General features: G+C 39.6%; 1 long non-coding RNA gene across 1 annotated transcript in view; it reads right to left on the bottom strand.

The window, feature by feature from the left end:
- Window positions 1-19595, bottom strand: part of LOC120396107 — a 129286-nt gene that overhangs the window by 88565 nt on the left and 21126 nt on the right. The gene's annotated exons all lie outside the window — the stretch shown is intronic.

Below are 19595 nucleotides of genomic sequence, written 5' to 3'. Positions count from 1 at the left end.
AATTATCTAGTACTGAACAACTACAAATGCCACCTGGCGTTAGGTTACCATAATGATTACTGAACTCTTTACTTAATGGGGAATATAATATGTTGACAGAAGCTGTAGAAGTAACTGGAATAAAGTGCTACTCTAACTTTCTCTCTTTTGATTTTAGAATGAATAAGTTAAAGCATAGACTTCCTGGTTTACTCTAACTGACATAGCCGTTTTTAATTATTAATCTTCATACTGTGTAAGTGTTGTAGCATTTGTGGAGCTAATGAAAGCTGTTTTAGTATGTTGCTTCTGTTTTATTAATTTATTTTTTAATGACAGAAGAAAGGTGTTATTGCTTCTGGCAGAAAGTCATATTTTTACCATTAAGTAAATCAAAGGTGTTGAAATTTGCAACATTATATTTCTTAGCTACATTTTCTTCTGTTCCATCTTGTTCCAATAACAGTTTACTGTCTTGAGCATTCAGCTGAGTATTACCTTGTCAACTTGTTATGCAAGGACTTAAAACTATGTACATGTTTGTCTTGGAGATAAACTATTCATGCCTTCCCCTGAATTAGGAAGATGAAGATCAAGGTCTGATCATTGTATTAATAAATAGGTGAAAGTTAAGTACAACTAAATCTCAAGATAGCATCGTACAAGATGTTTCTTATCTTTGGTTGAAATGGGGGTCACTTTATGCTATTGTAAAATGGCCTTAAAACTGGAGGATTTGGGCATAGGATGGTAAGTTCAGTGTAGAGAGACTCTGATGATCTAGAACAGGCAAAATGCCTCATACAACATTTTCCCTCCCGGTGTTCAGTGTAGAGGGAAAAGCCAGAGAAAAAGGCTTCATTCTACTCTGACATTCCTCCGGGGAGGATCCTGAGCAGCTGGTATAAATTATGCCAGTGAACTGGGCCAATATACAGTAGCTTCAAGATCAGGGAAGTGCAAACAGAGTTATATACAATTAGGGTAAAGCGCGCATGCAGGAGCCAGGCTTTCTTGGGGGCCAGGCCCAGACACTGGAATGAACTCCTGAAGGAGCCACCACCACCTTTCAGGCCAAGTGCAGGGCACACTTTTTTGACCTTCAGTAATAAAAATACATATCACATCATTCAGAAACAAAAATCTATTTGTTAGAATTCATATGCCATTTTCCCCTTGGGAAGAGAAAGGAAGACCCACGTATGACAGAGGCTAGTCACATCCTTTCATGCACTTCTGGAAGGTTCTCAGACACCAGGGTGATGGGTGCAAATTTGAACTGAATAGTGTCCTTAGGCATAGGAATAAAAAGAGAAAGGATTAATCTTAGATAGTATATGTAGGATACCAATTAAGGGATAAATAATGGCTTTGAGAAGCAGCCGTCGTTTGCCAAGACTCCCTCCCACAGTGGAATCTCCAGGAGGCACTGTACTTAGGAAAGCAGAATGAATACCTCCCAAGGCCCCAGCAACAGGTCAGTCTCTATAAAATGAGGATTATAATACTTGCCTACCTCACAGGGATGACATGAGGAGAATTTTATTAAGGATTGTGTGATACGCAGATACTACTGTAATGGGGTCATACATGTCCCTTAAATTGAGAGATATCACTATAAAAAGGAAGCAAAAAGCACTGTCTTGCACTCCCAGTCAACCCTGGCTGGTGTGAAAGGATTGTAGGTCCATGGTTCCCCCTCTTTCTACCCATCCCCAGCTGTAGAACCAAAATTGGAGCTATAGAACCCTTTGACTTGAAGGATTTCCACTGAGAATGAGCACAATGTGCCTTGTGCCTGCCTGGTGCTCCTGCAGATGGACTGGGCATAACCTGGTCCTAAATTATGTATACACATTCCGAGTAATTCTTCAACATTTAAGTTCCCATAGCTTGTGCTTGAGTTTAAAATCTGCCAGTGAAGAAGAATGAAGTCAGTTTTCCATATGAAGCTGCATGGTATATTTTTTAAAAGAACTTACTATAACAATATATTATGTTTGTTTTGAAATGTAGATAACTGATTGTCATTTAGAAGCACACTTACATTTGGACAATAAGATAGAGTGGGAACCATTAAAAATGTTTTACCACCTGTAGTAGCCAATTTACCACAGAAAATTTAACTACTAGTGAAGTAGGCATTGTATCTGTTTCAGGGTTCAACAAGCCTTCTCCCACTTTACATTTAAGGACGAGAACAAATCATTGTAAGAAAAAACTATGAAGTAAATTAATTTTAATGGCACTCGTTGTAGAATATAACATTATTGTGCAAAACACAAGATTTACTAGATGTGTTCTGCCAACTTACTAAAATATTGTTAAATAGTTTACTTGGTAAATGAATCCTAAATCTACCAGACACCATTACATTGCTAAAAGAAAAGGTCAGAGATTAGCGAGAAAAAAGCATTTCCTGAACACTTATCAGTAGATATTATGTACATCATGGAGCTATTTTGTTTCTCATGAATGGCTAAGGGGAATCTGTAATTACTGAAGAATAAACAAGGATAACTTCCATCATTAGAAGTTAACATGGCTATCAAGTTAATACATCTGTAAATGCATCACCGTTATGTTTAGAGAGAATGGTCATAAAGAAGGGCCAAAGGGAATATCTAGCCATTTATATACAAGACTTTATCCCAATTGCAATCAGTCCAAATAGCATAATAATGCTGACATTATTGAATACTCAAATATGGCTATCATTTCAAAATTACCCAGAAGTATTCAGATATTCAATAAAGTATTTTTAATGTCTGAATATTTCTGCTCAGCTGCAGCAAAGCTAAAAATAGCAACTCCTTATTTCTCCATTATTTTATTACCCTACATATATTTGCAATATTTGTGTAATACTGTTACCTAGACTCTGACATTAAACATGGCAAACAAATGTGATCAAAGTGAAAATCCCCCTTTTCTGCTGGACTGAAAATAACTCAATTGGTTTGAAAACCTTGTGGCTCAAACCCAGCATGACTGAAACAATCCAATGTGCTACATCACACCACTAGAAAAATCAGATGAAAAGTATAGCAGTAAAATGTGGTTTAGTCAGGTACCTACTTCAAACTATTTTTAAAAGCACGTTAGAAAAAGCTGCTTCAAAAATATGTAAATATTGGAGAACCTTTTGGATGTGGTTGTGTCTAATTGCCACTTGAAACTTTTAAATATGGGGTAAGCTATCAGAAGCTATACTGCCTATTTCCTATAGAAGTTCAATAATATATACATGTGTACTAAAAATTCCACCATCTTTAATTGACTTTCCAAGTTGTCTACACTTTAGAATCTAATAGCTTAGCTGGAATCATGGTTTGAAAAAGATAAAGCCTCAGGTCCTGGAGGGGTGTATGCTGAGAGGTAGAAACAGTGGGGTTGTTAGGGAAAAGTCTCACAATTTTAAATTACTAAGAATACAAAAGTACTTCAAATGTCTTTTCTGGATAATTTTCTCTTCCATGCACTTTTGTGCTAGAAGACAATGTTAGATGAAGGAAAACAAAGAAAAAAATCTCCCTAACAAAGAAGTCTCATTCTCACCCTGTAAGATACTCCATCTTGAATCCCCATGCAGTCCTGCCACCAGGCAGACATCTTAAATGTAAAAGTTGGCAGCTACATGCACCAAAGAAAGGATAGATCTTTGAGAGTTGGTATGTACCATGCCTATTTATGGAGTGGGGGAAAACCAACAAAAGTTATTATCCTTAATTGGGTACTACTATGCAGACATTTGCAGGATCATCCTGTAACACAGGGGTTGGCAACCTTTTAGAAGTGGTGTGCTGAGTCCCCATTTATTCACTCTGATTTAAGGTTTGGCGTGCCAGTAATACATTTTAATGTTTTTAGGTGGTCTCTTTCTATAAGTCTATAATATATAACTAAACTATTGCTGTATGTAAAGTAAATAAGGTTTTTTAAATGTTTAAGAAGCTTCATTTAAAATTAAATTAAAATGCAGAGCTCCCCCGAACCGGTGGCCAGGACCTGGACAGTGTGAGTGCCACTGAAAATCAGCTCACGTGCCGCCTTCGGCACACGTGCCATAGGTTGCCTACCCCTGCCGTAGCATGTGACCCCCAGTCAAAGATGCCTAGGGGTACTAGCTAATTGCAACAGTTTGGCACAAAAAGTTGGTGATTCGATGGATTTAGTAGACCTAACTCTTTTCTTAATTGTCCTTACTTTTTCTTGCCTTCAGTTCCACAACAGTGTCTCCATGCTTGAGTTTATGGTTTATTTTAATTTTGCTTTATTCTGTGTCTTTGAAAAGTGTCTGTGGCCAGAACAATTGTTGTTGTTTTACTATCAATTGTAATGGGATACTGAAAGTTTTAACTCACTCATTTTATTCTCTTTCACTTTGTATGGTATATTGTGTATGAGAAATTGTCTGATCATGGAGGAAAGTGGTGGTTCTCTCCCCCTAGGTCTGTCCCCTGGATGTATTTGAATGTGTATTTTGTTTGACATGAGGACAGAGAAGTGAGTGTTTTCTTCCTCTTCAAATGCTTGTGCGGAATGGGTCTTGAAGAGACTCACATCAACTTCAGTCAGCTTTGGATACAGCCCTATAAAAGTTCATAATTTATTATGATTGTCTTGGAAAATATTGTCTTTGGTGTGGATGAAAGATGAATCCACACAGGGAAAGGAAGTGCAATGAGTGAATTGAGTGGATGAGTTCATGAACCTAGTGAGTGTCAAGACACCTTGTTTGGATCAAACTGTTTATGACAGGTATAGTCAAATAGCAGCAGATGCTGCCTCATGTGATACAGCTTTGACAAATGCCCCAAGAGGGAAACATGCAGGAGGCTAAGATAGAAAGAACAACAACTACTTCCTTCATCAGCTGGGAAATGTCCTAATTTATTAGTAACTAGGCTGACAATGAGAGCTGGTTGAAAAAATTGGAAGTTTGGACAAAAAGAAAATAAATGGATATTCATTCCCTTTTTTGTTATTGAACCATTCTAACAATTTTCATAGTTCTGTAAGAGACTGTCACCCTGATGTGGCATGTACCACTGAGAACTGGTTGAATAAGGCTGCAAGACTTGGTGCACATTTGGTTGCTCACAAGCCAAAGTAGCAAAAGAAAATGCATTTTCATCCTGCTTGCAATACATAAGGTGGCCCAGCATAAACACCCATGTTTTCAAGCAGCTGGTCACATCCTTTATCTCTAGGGGCTTGTCTACACTTGAGAGTTGCAGCGCTGGGAGTTTACAGCGCTGGTCATCCAGCTGTGTAGGAACAGCGCTGGTGTATGGCCACACTCACAGCTACCAGTGCTGGTGTGTGGCCACATTTGCAGCGCTGTTGGGAGTGATGCATTATGGGCAGCTATCCCAGCGTTCAAGTGGCAGCAACGTGCTTTTCAAAAGAGGGGGGTGGAGTGGGGTGTAGTGTGACAGGGAGCGGGGGGGGGGAGAGAGAGAGAGTGGATTTTTTGAGCCAACACTGTGTGTTAGCTTCCTGCCTTGCAAAATCAGAAAATGTTCCTGACCCCTTACTCTTAATTCTTAACTGCAAACAGCCTGCATCCAATAGACTCCCTTTCTCCCCTCTGCCCCCGCTGTCTGTCAAGCAAACACTCACTCCCTGCCTGCCTCATTCACAGGGGTTCTCTCATTTGATTGTTCACAGTCAGGTACAGATTGATCACAGCAAACAGGAGCTGTGTTTGTTTTTTAGATAAGCAGCTCCCGGAGCACGGAGCTCCGGAGCTCCGAGTTCACAACAAAACAAAGAGAGTAATTTAGTTAAAAGCATTCTGGGATATCTGCTAATACCCTGGAGGCCAATAACAGCGCTGGTGTGTGTCCACACCTGACGAGCAGCGCTGGATCACCAGCGCTGCACTCGTTACACCCCAAGCAGACCAGGTGTTCAGCCAGCGCTGCAGCCAGGGAGTTGCAGCGCTGGATGTGCCTTGCAGGTGTGGACAGTTACTAAGTTGCAGCGCTGGAAAGCCTCCACCAGTGCTGCAACTCTCAAGTGTAGCCAAGCCCTAGGATAAGATGAACATTTATGCTTCTGCTAATCTATAGGCTTCCATTTTGTATTCAAGATCAGCTGTAATGCCCTACTTCACTCATGATATTGTGGATCCTACAATATTGGGCTTCCACTTCAATTTGGTTTTTAATTAGCTTTCTTTGCACAGTCCACAATTTTGCATACATGTAGAGTGTGCAATTAGTCCTGCCCCAACATTCAATGCCTGTACATTGTAAAAGGCTAAAGTTACTGGACTTGAGTTCTACAACAGTTTGTTAAGAATTTCGTCTTCTGAATTTTATATTGCACCAGTCACTTAAAAAAAAAAAGAATGTAATATAGTTGCAGCAAAATGGCTGGTTATCAAAAAAATTAGCAGGCATAATATTTCATGTTTTTATGGTCCCAGCAAATTTTTCTTAAACAAATAGGTCTACTGTTTTCCAAATTACCGCTATTAATAAAGGTCCATTATTACTTTTCCGTGATTTTTCGTGTCTTATTTGCAACTTAGTTGCCATTATTTGAAGATCATTCACCAATTCAAGTTGGGCCTTATTCATATAGTATTGTATGCAGGCAGAGTAACTTACAAGCAGATAAACAAAAACAAAGAAAAGAGGAGGATTCATGCAGGTACACACCCTTGTGCAGAATATCCAGCCATTGAAAACAATTCAGATGTTGGCGTGGAAGCCGGACACAGAGCTTGCAACTTCACAAGTCTGGAGGTCTTAGAGTCAGTCAATACTTCTCCAGAAGTGGAAGGGGCAGGCCCGGGAGGGCATTGTTAAACAGCCAAGGGGATCCACTGTTTCAGAGCAACCCTGGGAGCTTCTGCAATGGGACTCCTAGATAGTCCACAGCAGAGATTAAAGCTCCCATCTTTGTCCAGGAGTCAGAGAAGGCATGCAGCGCTATTGCCATATAACTTCAACACAAGCCTGGCTGGTGCAGAGAGATGCAATTTACAGTGGTCTCTTGCCCTTCAATTTTACAGTCTAAATTAAAACAGCACAGCGGAAGTGACAACAAGACTACGGTGGTTTAAGATAAGGTGGGAAAACATCAATAAAGTCAAGTAGAGGGGAGCTACTATGTGGGGGGGGGAGTGGTGTTACCATAAAAAGTGGGTTACTTGTATAGATTGCTTTTACTTGTTGTTTCACTTAGAGGTTATTTAAAATTTGTTTTAATGATTGAAAACTGTTTTATTATTTCAGGCTATTGTATATATTTTTCCTCAAGGATTTTAACATGTATATGAACATCAGCTGAGATGGACTGCCACACATCTTTCTGATAAATTTGTTGTCTTGAGGACTCTAAGGAGCAATGAAATTAGTTTAGACTTGGTGACCATAAGATACAGATAACTATAGTACACATCAAAAGTGATAATTAATACAGATTAATTTCAGATTTGTGCATGAAAGCTAGCAGCTTTGAGGCAAATTAAGTATTTTCTTTGCAGGTGATTCAAAATGTTATCCTTTTTCAGATTACCCAGTTAAAGTGTAAAAGATAATAGGCCCAAATCCCGCATTTGTTGATGTCAAATGGGGTTCTGACATTGACATAATTGGGCACAAAACCTAACCTAATATCTGCTTTGTGAATCTATGGATTACAAACTCCTGTCATTGTGGTTTTTTTAAAATACAAATTTAAAAAATTCGTATAAACCCGATATATGAGTGAGGGTATAAGAATAATTGTTATCAGTGACAAACTCCTTTGCTGGAATATTCTTGTTAACACATGCACTTATGCCTCGGTATTGTTCTACTGAATCTCACCATTCTTAAAATTAATCCTTTAATCTTTACACTTGCTGAAATGTTTGGCCCTGGGAATTCCATTTTACAATTACTGCTTCTCAGGGGAGAAGCAGTCTCTAAGGCAGCTAGGTCCCATACTTATTATAACAAAAACGTTGAATTGTACTCCAGTATGACATTGGAGTCAGTGCAGAATGCAAAAACGCATACATCTTGATTACTTACAAGAGTAGGAGAAGATGGTGAGTATGACCGTCTCAGCAAATGCATTTGACATGTTCACATTTATATAACGTGTTATTTAAAACGCTGTGGGTTTAAGTAGCTATCAGTCCATAAATCTCAAATTAGTCACCATCCCACGTTTACAATTGTGGGATAAAATATTCATTTTAGTGGCTTATTGATTTGAACTGATAACATCTGCTTTTAAATTAAATATTTTTTCCTGACAAATAAAGAATTATATAAATTACTCATCAAAACTATTTTATTATGGTCTTTTTTTTATCTGACCTGTCCTTTAACTGAATTAGTAACCTTTCTATAGATTTTAATTGACAATTCTAGTGCCTAGCCATTTTACTTCAATAGAGTCCATTTTGAACTCTAATAGAATTTTAATGTTTGTTTTCTAATTAGGACAATTAACCTCCACTTACCAGCTTTTTAAATTAAATGGATTTTTTCTATTCTCAGACCTATCATCAGGTGAGAAGCTGTGAGCCTTTTATTATTTTCCTTTATACTTGCCTCTTCCAGATTGCATACAACGTTTTTGCCTACAATAGAGCAGTTTATTAATTCTCCCTGCATACTGGAAGCTGTAAGATCTAAAGAAAAGAGCTTTATCACTTGTTAAGGAGATCCTTTTCCAGCTAAACTGTTCCTTGCAGCCAATCAATTTGTCATATCAGTGGCCTATCTTTTGAGAGAGTCCCTCTGAACTAAAGCTGACAGGGTTAGGCCAGGGTCAGTTGTCTTATAAATCAAAGGTAAAGACAATTTAAATCACCATAGAGGAGAGAGGGCTAAGGATTAGCACAGATGGCATTATCTGCTAGTTGACATTGAATAAAAACACATTTGCAACAATCTGGTTCCAGGATTTTCCTCCCTCCCTATCACACTTACATTAATTAGAAAAGTTAGAAAAGGGGCTTATAAGCCATTTATCTAGCAGGCTCTAAGGCTAGCAATTTTAATCATGATGGTCTTTAGACAAAAATTTAAGATTAAAGGCTATCAATCTTTGCTGTAAGCTATCAACATTGATTGACCTAAAAGTGTATTAAGGATAGATGTAGCATCTAAACTCCAATCCCTGGGATGAATGCCTTATTTAAAGATTCTGTTTCCAAGTGATCCAAATAGCATGAAAATTCATATACTGAAATAAAGGTATAATTTCAAAAGTGCCAAGTCATTTAACTGTTGTAAATTCCATTTTTATTCTATGTACGTCAATTTCTATCTTGTTCCTGACACAGTCTTGAAAGGATTTGTGTATTCCTATGTACTGTCACAATTCTTTGAAAGTAAATGTTAATATGCATCTAGGTATTCAAGACTTGTGCAGTGGAAAAAAACTATTGATTAGCTAAAAGGACTGGACCATACACCTAAGTTAAGGCCTGATCCAAAGCTTATTCAAGTGGATAGGAATATTTCTAAAAAGTTCACTGGACTTTGGATCAGGTTGGGGGAGAGGTGATCACAATTATTTTTAAGACATATTCTGCACTCAAGAAAGAACAGTACTATACTGTACAAAAAACTTTGGGAAAACATTCCTGTATGGTCTGATCCTGTGCCCATTGAAGTCAATGGGCAAATTCTCTCTAAGGTCCATATTATGAATCACTGACCGACATTACCAAGCCATGATTCACATGAGTAGTTCAATTAATTTCAGTGGAACTAATTATGTTATTTTTGTAAATTACATGCTAATCTTTTGTAAGAATTATATTTCATGTCTAAAATTCTGCCAGGTTCAGTCTCTGTAAGACTGCCATTATGCCAAGCTTGGAAACAATTAGAAAGATGTTAATTTTTGCAGAAAATTTTGGTTTGCTGTTCTTCATTCCTGGAGAATCCACCTTCACAGCAAGTGGAAGATCACAAAATCTGTAGTTTTAACTACAATTAATAGAATTGCTGTGTAGGCTTATCTCACCAACTTCTTTCTACTGCTCTATCAACATGTTCAGAACAAGCTCTAGACATGCTAGCTTCAACACGAAATGTAGTCATTACTGTCTACTAAATCTACAGAATTTAGATTACAATGTGTCAGAACCTTTGGAATTTACCTCCCCTTTTGGAAGCTTTTTAACACAGGTAAGTGCTGTTTGACAATGAATAATAATAAAATCACCTACAGAACAGTGTTACAAGGCTCATAAGCTTCATTAACTTCCTAGATCCTCAATAATAGTCAGAGTAATTTTAAGTACATACATGTATATTTTGGTTGTTAGCACTCACAGAATATTCCCATACCTATGCTATAACTTTTCCTGGAGAGCAGAAGGGGAATAAACTGAGAAGGGTAACTAAGCAGATCATACCACTTGCCCAATAATGTCCATGCAAAGAGTAGGAAACTCCCTGAAGTGTCCACCATATTCTTCCATTAGAAGGAATGGTGTTGCCCTCCTCTGTAGCAGAGAGTGAGGGTCTAGCCCATAAATTCTCTAGATACCCTGAAGCCATCAGGCAAGCATAGATTTAGGAGTACAGAGAGTCATAGTTGCAGGGGATCTGGTCCCACTCGTTAACAGCATGATTCCAGTAGAAACAATGGTGTTTCTACTCTACCAAGGACTCCTCTGTCAACTGTTGCCCACAGAACTTCCCCTAAAGGAAAACTTTTCACAGCAGCGAGGGGCTGCAGAAGGTTCTGTGTGGTTGTGTTACACTGTCAGTAGAATTACTACATAATTAGGGTGGGGAATGTCATCTCACCTATACCTTGCTCCCACAACCCACATCATTCTAGGACAAGCCCTCCATGAGTTAATAGGATGGAAGATAATGCTCTGCTTGTTTGGTATTAAAATCTATTTTCTAAAAAGGTAAGAAGAATTACATATACTACATATTGGAAGAATACAAGTGTTAGGCCACAGTGTAGCAAGGGCTTCCAAGGAGAACTTGGCCCATGAACTCAAATGAGTTGGGAAGCAAGAGGAGTGTCTTTAAGAACTTTTTAAAGCTGGGTTTAAAGCAGTACACTGATGCAACTAAAAGGCACTTTCCATTTGCTTCAGTGTCTAGTGTGACTGAATATTATTTGTTCTGGAACAGAATCTTTTCTCATGGTTAGCTCACATTTTCCTATAATTAAGTTGAATAACCCAGCCCACTGGCCTGAAATTAAAATCAGTTGAGTCAGTAGCACTAGCCTTAGGAAATGGCTCTTTAACATTCAATTCAGTAAAAAGAATGGAAGGGATAGTTATTTAAGGAATGTGTGTTTGAAGTCTGAACCTAGATGGTGTGTCTACCCACAAATTACTATGCATTTGTAATACAATAACAACTAGAGGCCTGAATGGAGACCAGAAATTCTATGGTGCTGAGGATGATACATACTCTCAGGAAGTTACAGTCCCTATCCGGAAGGATTTACAATCTAAGCAGGCAACAAGGAGCATATGTGTGGTGGTTGTGGGGAGAAGGCACAGAAATAAAGCAAGCTGACAGAGGCCACACAACAAATCAGAGGTCAAGCCAGGTCTAGAACCCAGAACTCTACATTCACAGTCCAGAATCCCACTCACTAGACCACCTTGCTTTCCTCTTGACCTCTCCATAAGTAGTCCATAAACCTGGCTACTAGAAATGTTAGCACTAGAGTCTTCACTGGTAAGTAGTTAGAGTAAATATGGTAAATACATTCTGTGAAATTTGGCAGGTGATGTGTGACGGATGTACTTTTTGTCATCCTTGTGAAAATCCATTCAAGTTATAAGCCTTTGAAAAAAAATAAATACAGATTTGCACATGTTCAGTAGAAACTTGATAGACCCTCACAGTGAAAATCTCCAAAAGATTCCACCTACACCAGACATGCTCTAGGCCAGGATTTTAATCTTGAAAATTAAAGTAAGTTTGTTTTGGGTTCCCCCCAAAATGAAAGTGTCATTTTTCAACAAACTGATAAATTGAATAAAATTTGCTTTGGGTCAGATAAAGTGCTTTGTTTGACCTGCAACAAAATGTTCAATTTTTTAAAATAAAGTAAATTTTGAAATGGAAATCCTTTTTGAATAAAAAAATGTGTTCCGGAAGTGTCAAAATGAAACAGAAATCCTAAATACCCTGAAGGAAAAAAAAACCCAACAACCCCAAAATAATTTTGCAGATTCAAATTCAATATAAATTCCTGGAATGTGAGTATTATTAATCTGCATTTTTAAATTAAAGTTTCATCCAAAAATGCAGTCCAGCTCTATTTTTTCCTTCTCAGAACTTCAGTACCTCTAAATTTTCATTCTCTAACAGTTTTTTTCCCCAAAATGAATATTCTTATAGAAGAGGGGAAAACAAACAAACAAAAAAAACCTGTCCACTCCTAGAAACCCTGGTACCTCCTTCTTTCAGGCCCTAATTCAGCAATGTACTTAAGCATGCACCTAGCTTTGACTTCAATGGGACTACTCACATGCTTAAAGTTAGGTACATACTGAACTGGGGCTTGAATGAGGATACAGCTGAAGTTTTTCTTCCATCAGGCTTAATGCCTTCTGCATAGGTACCTCACCTATAAATGGCTAGGCCACACCAGATGACTGGCATCTTTAGTTGCTTCGAGGACCTTTATGAGGACCTGATTCAGCTAAGCACTTAAAGGGTATGTCCAGACTACCCGCTGTGGAAGCAAGGAAAGAATTAATAAGGATTTGAAGGGGATTTTAATGCATGTTAGTCAGTTAGCAAGAATCAGGCCATACTGTGACCCTTATGACGTGAGATTTGTAGAAGCAAAATAATGTAAGACAGAGTGAACTGTGCGAAAGTATTACGACCTTGCAATGTGCAGTCTTGCTTTTTCTAGTAAGATAGCAGAAAAGCTTATGTATAAACAAAATGTATTTGTTGCTTTTTACTGTCTGTATTATTGCTAGAAATTGTCTGTAACAAAGGTATAAAGGCTTGCTGTGATTGTTTACCAGTTGAGAGACCTGTCCAGGACTGGGGCGACCCTGTGTCCTATGGCACTCTCTCCCTCCATTGTAATTACTGGAGAAATAATAAAGTATTTGATTTTGCTGCACCCAAACAAAAAGCGAGAACTGAGTTTTTCTTCGACAATTTGGGGGCTCGTCCGGGATGGCAACGCCCACGGACCCACAGACGGCTACTACGGATCATTCCCCTTCGAACCCCATGGCGCCACATGAGAGGTATGAGACCTTTTGAAATCTCTATTGGGGTATCGGAGGAGGACTTTCCGTGAGGACGTCTGTCTCTGTTGGGCTCACGCCATCTGAACTTATTGACTGTGCAGCAGGATCAGATGCAAAGTGGTATTGGGGAAAGGCCCCAATAAGGTTAGTTTATAGCAGTACTGGGAACTGCTGAGTTGTAAGCTGAAATGCATAAGGTAATGCATAAGGTAATGCATAGGTAAATGCATTAGAATGCACCGGTGCTGAGGGGTTTTTACCGCCTCAAGAGGGGTTGTCATACCGCCTCATGGTATTGGTCCGGACCAGGTAAAGATGCATCGTGGTTAAAAAAAAATAAAAAAAAAAAATTAAAGAGATAAAAAGGTTAAAAAAGGGTTAACAAAAAGGAAGAAAAGAGGCCTTGTTGTGTGTGTGTGTACACCAGTGTGAGTGATCGTTATCGGAAGACGCCCAGAGTACCCTGTGAAGCGGAAGCTAATGATCAGGACTGCTCTAACGCAAGCCCGGTAACTAGTGGATCTTTAGGAGATCCGACCCACGGTGGGCTGACTCAGCCTGGCATAGTCCGGCGAGGAAGCTGCCTGGGTCTAGGGGTGTGTGAACCCATCTTCCCTCCCCTTTCCCTTCCGTGTGGGCTACTGACAGTCTGATCATCTCCTTAGTTTTTGAGCCGCTAGCGTGGACAGGGCACCCTCTCTGTGTGTGTAAGTGGAAAATGGGTAAGGGACAGTCTAAATATTCCACCTTACCCCCTAAGGGTACCCCAGCATATTACATGTACGTACATTATGGTCCTAAAACCTGCAGGTATTTAAATTATTGGAATCTGTACACGCGTGAAAATCCATCTAAATAATGCCCATTAGAAGGTATCTTCAATCTAGATAAGATCATATATCTCAGAGGAGCTTTTAATCACCAAAGAAAAGCCTCTGACACAGTGTGAGCAATTTGTCTAGGAACGGGTTAATTTGAAATTCGGCTTCACCCAGAGATAGGAGAAGTTGTTTTGTGTTCAAGGTCAAGAATCAGTGCGGACTATGCTAAGTGCAAAGAAAAACTGCTTTCAGCCTCAGCTGCTTGTGGAAAAATAGAGACACAGGCAAACCAAAGGCAGTACAAGTTACAGAATTGGAATTATATTTGCAAAGCTTAACTTTCCAGTGAGACATGTGTGAGTATTAAAGTGGCTTAAGGCTTGGAGCATTCATATTTTTCCCGAGTGATGTGGGAGCATTCCCAACACTCTCCATTGTTGTTTTATTATTTTTAATGAAGCTTTACAATTTTATTATATGCTCTGTCAGTCTGATCACCTGACATGAGGGATAAATTAGTAACAGGAATTTGTCACAGTTTGGTGAGCAATTATGTATGGGGGAGCCCTGCAGAATTTACACCATCTATCTGTTTTACCCTTGTTATTTTATGTTTGCTTTATTTGGTATTGTTGGTGTTATATGATAAGGATTGCATGATTATAGGTGAGTCCTAATAGAATAAGGAAACACTATTTAGTTTTGTTCTGTTTTGTTTAACCGGTTACTGTTGTTCTTCTGCTCTGTTCATTTGGACGTTGGGTGTGTGAGCGGAACTGAACTTCTCGTTCATAATTCCTCAGAGTGGAAGCCATGTGTGCGATGAAGCTCTGAGGTTGTATTGAAATCTTTCTGTCCCGCCCCCTGTAACGGACAATGTACTAGAAGTGGAAAAATCTGGCTTAAACTGTAATTTTCTCTGCTCTCTGTGTAATTTTCTTTTCTGTTTAAGTGTCAGCAGACAAATGGGTGGGTCTCTGGGTAGACCCCCAAAGGAGTTTGGATTGTGTGTTAAGTAAATGGCCTTTACCCAATGGCCATTGTATTTTTGCCCAGGTGGCAAGCCTTACTAGGGAGGACTCGAGTAGTTTTGGGAGTAAAAATGTTTTAGGGAAAAACCAGAAGGGTGGGGTCTAGTTGAGTAGCCCACCCTCCTAGCTAAGAACTGGTTGTGGAACAAGCTAGTGTCCATGGACGGGACGGCTCAGCGAGAAAAAAAGGATTGGGCCCAGGCGGGCAGGCAACAGACAGAATGATTGGAAAACAGGTTGAAAACTTTTGAGGGTGTAGTGGAAAGAAGGAGTAAGTGAAAATAAGCATGAGGATTTCAAATACTCAAGAGGATATTTGGAATGGTGATTTGAGTTGATAAAAGTGACTGTTGGGAGACAAGCAAGTGATTTTTAAGGAAAGTGAAAAGTTGACTCTATAGTTGCTAGAGGGAACAGCAGTTGAACTTTGTAAAAATGCTAAAGAGAAAAGTTTTTGGTGTCTTTGAAATGTTTGTAGATAAATTCAGGCAAAGAAAGTATTAGATTGCAATCGTTTGGCTATGAACAATTTTGTTAAATCAGTTGAAGAATGTATACAGTGCTATGTAATGAAACTTTTATTAGGCTCTAAAGGCACTATACGTGGTGATGTTTTCTTTCAGTGTTTAAAAGCAGGAGTTAAAAGTAAAAAAAAAGCAAGCCGGAAAGCATCTGTGTTAATGCAAATTAACTAACTGATAAGGTAGAGGCCGCTGAACCAGGGCTGTCTAACAAACACATACGAGAAAATATGGGGTAATTCCTCTGTTTTGCCTAGAATCAACAAGAGTTGATCAGACTTTTAGCCAGAGGGCTGGGGATGGTGGAAAGCTATTGGACTAGAGGTTATATTAAGTGAATTTCTCAAAGTGGGTGTGCTTGTCCTGGCTTGTTGTTCCAAAGTTCTGTAATAAGGTTGTTTTAGTGACAGGATATATGTGGCATACATTGAATAATATGACTAATGTACTGTATAACAGTAATGTTTATGTGTTCATGGTATAAAAGAAGGTGTATAAGTACAGAGTAAAAGTTTCCTTTGTAGGTTAAAAAAAAAAGATGTCAAGGACACCGCTCACGGCTGAGACTTGGCTGACTACCAAGGAAAGGGGGGGGATGGTTGCTGCAGTTAAACGGGATTGGTGTGCAGCGGGCGGCCCACCCTCCTCCTTGGGGACCTTTTGTAAATATTCAGATTGATTTTATTTCAATGTCTACATGTTGTGGTTATGGATATGTATTAGTTTTAGTTGATGTATTTACCAATTGGGTTGAAGCTTTTCCCTGCAGGAAAGCAGATGCCAGGACTGTTGTGAAATTTCTGCTTAAAGATTTTTATACACGTTTTGGCATCCCTGTGAGTATCAACAGTGATCGTGGAACTCATTTTACTGGACAGATTGTAAAGGAGTTATGTGCAACTCACTGCCCTCACCACCCACAGTCTGCTGGGACAGTGGAACGCCAGAACGGGATTTTAAACGAATAAACTGGCCAAGATTTGTGTTGAGACAAACTTGAAGTGGCCAGATGCCCTTCTTTTGGCACTGATGAGTATGAGAGCCATTCCCAATCGAACGACTGGACTCAGCCCTCATGAAATTTTGATGGGACACCCAATGCTGACTACCAACTGTACCCCCACTAACCCCAGCTCAGATGGACATTCATTTGCTGGATAACATAATGCTTAAGTATTGTCAGGCACTAATGAAATGTGTTAAGTCTTTTTATACACAGGTGAAGGGAGCACTACCGAAGGATTCTGTGCAACCTTGCCACTCCTTGAAACCAGGAGACTGGCTCTACATAAAGATCCATCAACGAAAGACTGCCTTGGCTCCACGCTGGAAAGGCCCTTTCCAAGTCCTGCTGACTACCAACACCGTTGTGAAGTGCCAAAGACTGACTGCCTGGACCCAGGATTCTCACTGCGAAAAGACCCCTCCACATCAGAAGAATTTTCCTACTGATGATTAGCCTATTCTTCTTCTAGCTCTACTGTGCTTCTGGACAGCAGGGAAAAAGGACAAGGTGACGTACTGGCAACCTCTCCCTTGTCCGCTGACAGACCAACTGTGCCTTTGGACTTTTCTAGAAAAAGCAAAGCCATTACAGGGTGATATGTGCTGGCAACCTCTCCCCTGTAGGATGCTAAACCACAATTGTTTTGGGAAAGAAGAAGAAACACTCACTCCACTGACATTGCCAAAGTCCAGGAATTCCTGACTAGAAAGGACATTGAGAACTGACCTTGGTGAAGAAACAAAGAATTACATACTGGCAGGAAGAAATTTGTGGGACCCATGCTTGGGACTGTGGTCTTAATTGGATTTTGGGGTTTATTCTACAGGCTGCGCCCTGTGTTCTGGATAAATCCTTCAGTATGTATTGCCCTCCCTAATTGGATTTTAACTGACATTGCCCTTATCCAGTTTTCAAATCACTTCTACATACCCAGATTGCTCACAATGGGCTGCCATTAGATTAGCACAACAAAAAGGCCTGGGTTATTTCCTCTGGACAAAAAGGGAATTGACCAGATCCCTGTGGGCTGGGGCCAATAGTGTAGTAGCCATTTGGACTATTCTTAAAGGCCAAGAACATGATAAGAAATTGGGCCTACTAGAAAAGGCTACTAGCCTTATTCTTGAAACTCAGCTATCTTAAGTACAGGCTGGAGTTGGTGAGTTACATGTCATTTCCACCCTTAGTTCTATGACCCAGAAGTTGCTGATAGAGATGGTATTGCAATATCATTGAGGCTGGGAAGGCATTGCAGTGGGATCTAGACCAGACTTGGCCCACTGCCCTTACAGACACGTCAGGAGTACCATCTAATCTGTGGTCATGGAGACATACTTGGACACTTTCTGGATGGAAGTGTGGACATTCACAGTGCTCCTTCCAAGCATATGGACCGGTTAGGGTGGGTGTGGGCTCCCACATACCGAATCCTGCTGGGTCCATGGGGAGGATGCATGTGGAACTGAATTATTTACTGAGATATCTGGGAAATTAGACCACCTGGTATACCTACCTGATTTATAGACAGTACCCCTAGAATAACACCTGACAAGATATACATATTGATCTTACCACTGCTGCAGGCAATTATATCATTTACTGGCCTGCAGATAGAATGCAGATAGAATGTTGCAAGTAGCTCTTAGATTTCAGGTATATTTTGATTGGACTAGAGTAGTGCCTGATCGGTTTCAAAATTTGCTTTCATTGTTACCAAAGGTTCAAAGAATCTCTGAATTGCAAGGGCAAATTCACATGCTTTAGAATATATATCAAGCTGAAAAGAATGCCTTTCATACAGCTTATAGAGTGTTTACTTTATGTACTAGGTATGATGTTTTATGCTTTGTGATCAAAATTGTACAACAGCCCCATTATATTATTCCTATGGGAATGTTATTGTTTGTCGTGTTGTTAGTTAGTTTAGGATTATGTTATTGTTGTTGTTTTGGAAAAAAACATAATTATAGTGATAATACCTTTCATGATCATGCTAATCATGCATTGTCATTACATCCCTTGACAACCCCTAAGGTTGACATATCTGCTGTAGAATCTGAACTCCATGGTTTAATGCGAATTGAGATTTGAAATTGTTTGTTGTACTAGAAGTACAAAAGGGGGGAGTGTGGAAGCAAGGAAAGAATTAATAAGGATTTGAAGGGGATTTTAATGCATGTTAGTCAGTTAGCAAGAATCAGGCCATACTGTGACCCTTATGACGTGAGATTTGTAGAAGCAAGATAATGTAAGACAGAGTGAACTGTGTGAAAGTATTACGACCTTGCAATGTGCAGTCTTGCTTTTTCTAGTAAGATAGCAGAAAAGCTTATGTATAAACAAAATGTATTTGTTGCTTTTTACTGTCTGTATTATTGCTAGAAATTGTCTGTAACAAAGGTATAAAGGCTTGCTGTGATTGTTTACCAGTTGAGAGACCTGTCCAGGACTGGGGCGACCCTGTGTCCTATGGCACTCTCTCCCTCCATTGTAATTACTGGAGAAATAATAAAGTATTTGATTTTGCTGCACCCAAACAAAAAGCGAGAACTGAGTTTTTCTTCGACACCGCCATATCGGCGGGTAGCGATCAATTTTTCGCTGTTCGTTATATCGCGCCTCATCTAGACATGATATATCGATCCCTGAACGCGCTCCCGTCGACTCCGAAACTCCACCAGAGCGAGCATCGGTAGCGGAGTCGACACGGGGAGCCGCGGACATCGATCCTGCGCCATGAGGGCCCGAGGTAAATCGATCTAAGATACTTTGACTTCAGCTACGCTATTCACGTAGCTGAAGTTGCGTATCTTAGATCGATACCCCCCCCCCCAGTGTAGACCAGCCCACAGATGTATTTAAGTCCCATTGACTGTAATAGAACTTAAGCACGTACGTAAGTGCTTTGCTGAACTGGGGCCTAAATCTGAGGTCATGTGCCTTTTTGGAATAATCCCAAGTTATTGTAGTTCCATTTTTATGTCATCTTCAATCTATATACTTTTATACTAC

The sequence above is a fragment of the Mauremys reevesii genome, linkage group 1 (assembly GCF_016161935.1).
Source record: "Mauremys reevesii isolate NIE-2019 linkage group 1, ASM1616193v1, whole genome shotgun sequence".
NCBI lineage: Eukaryota > Metazoa > Chordata > Testudines > Geoemydidae > Mauremys > Mauremys reevesii.
This window is presented reverse-complemented; position numbering and strand designations above follow the sequence as displayed.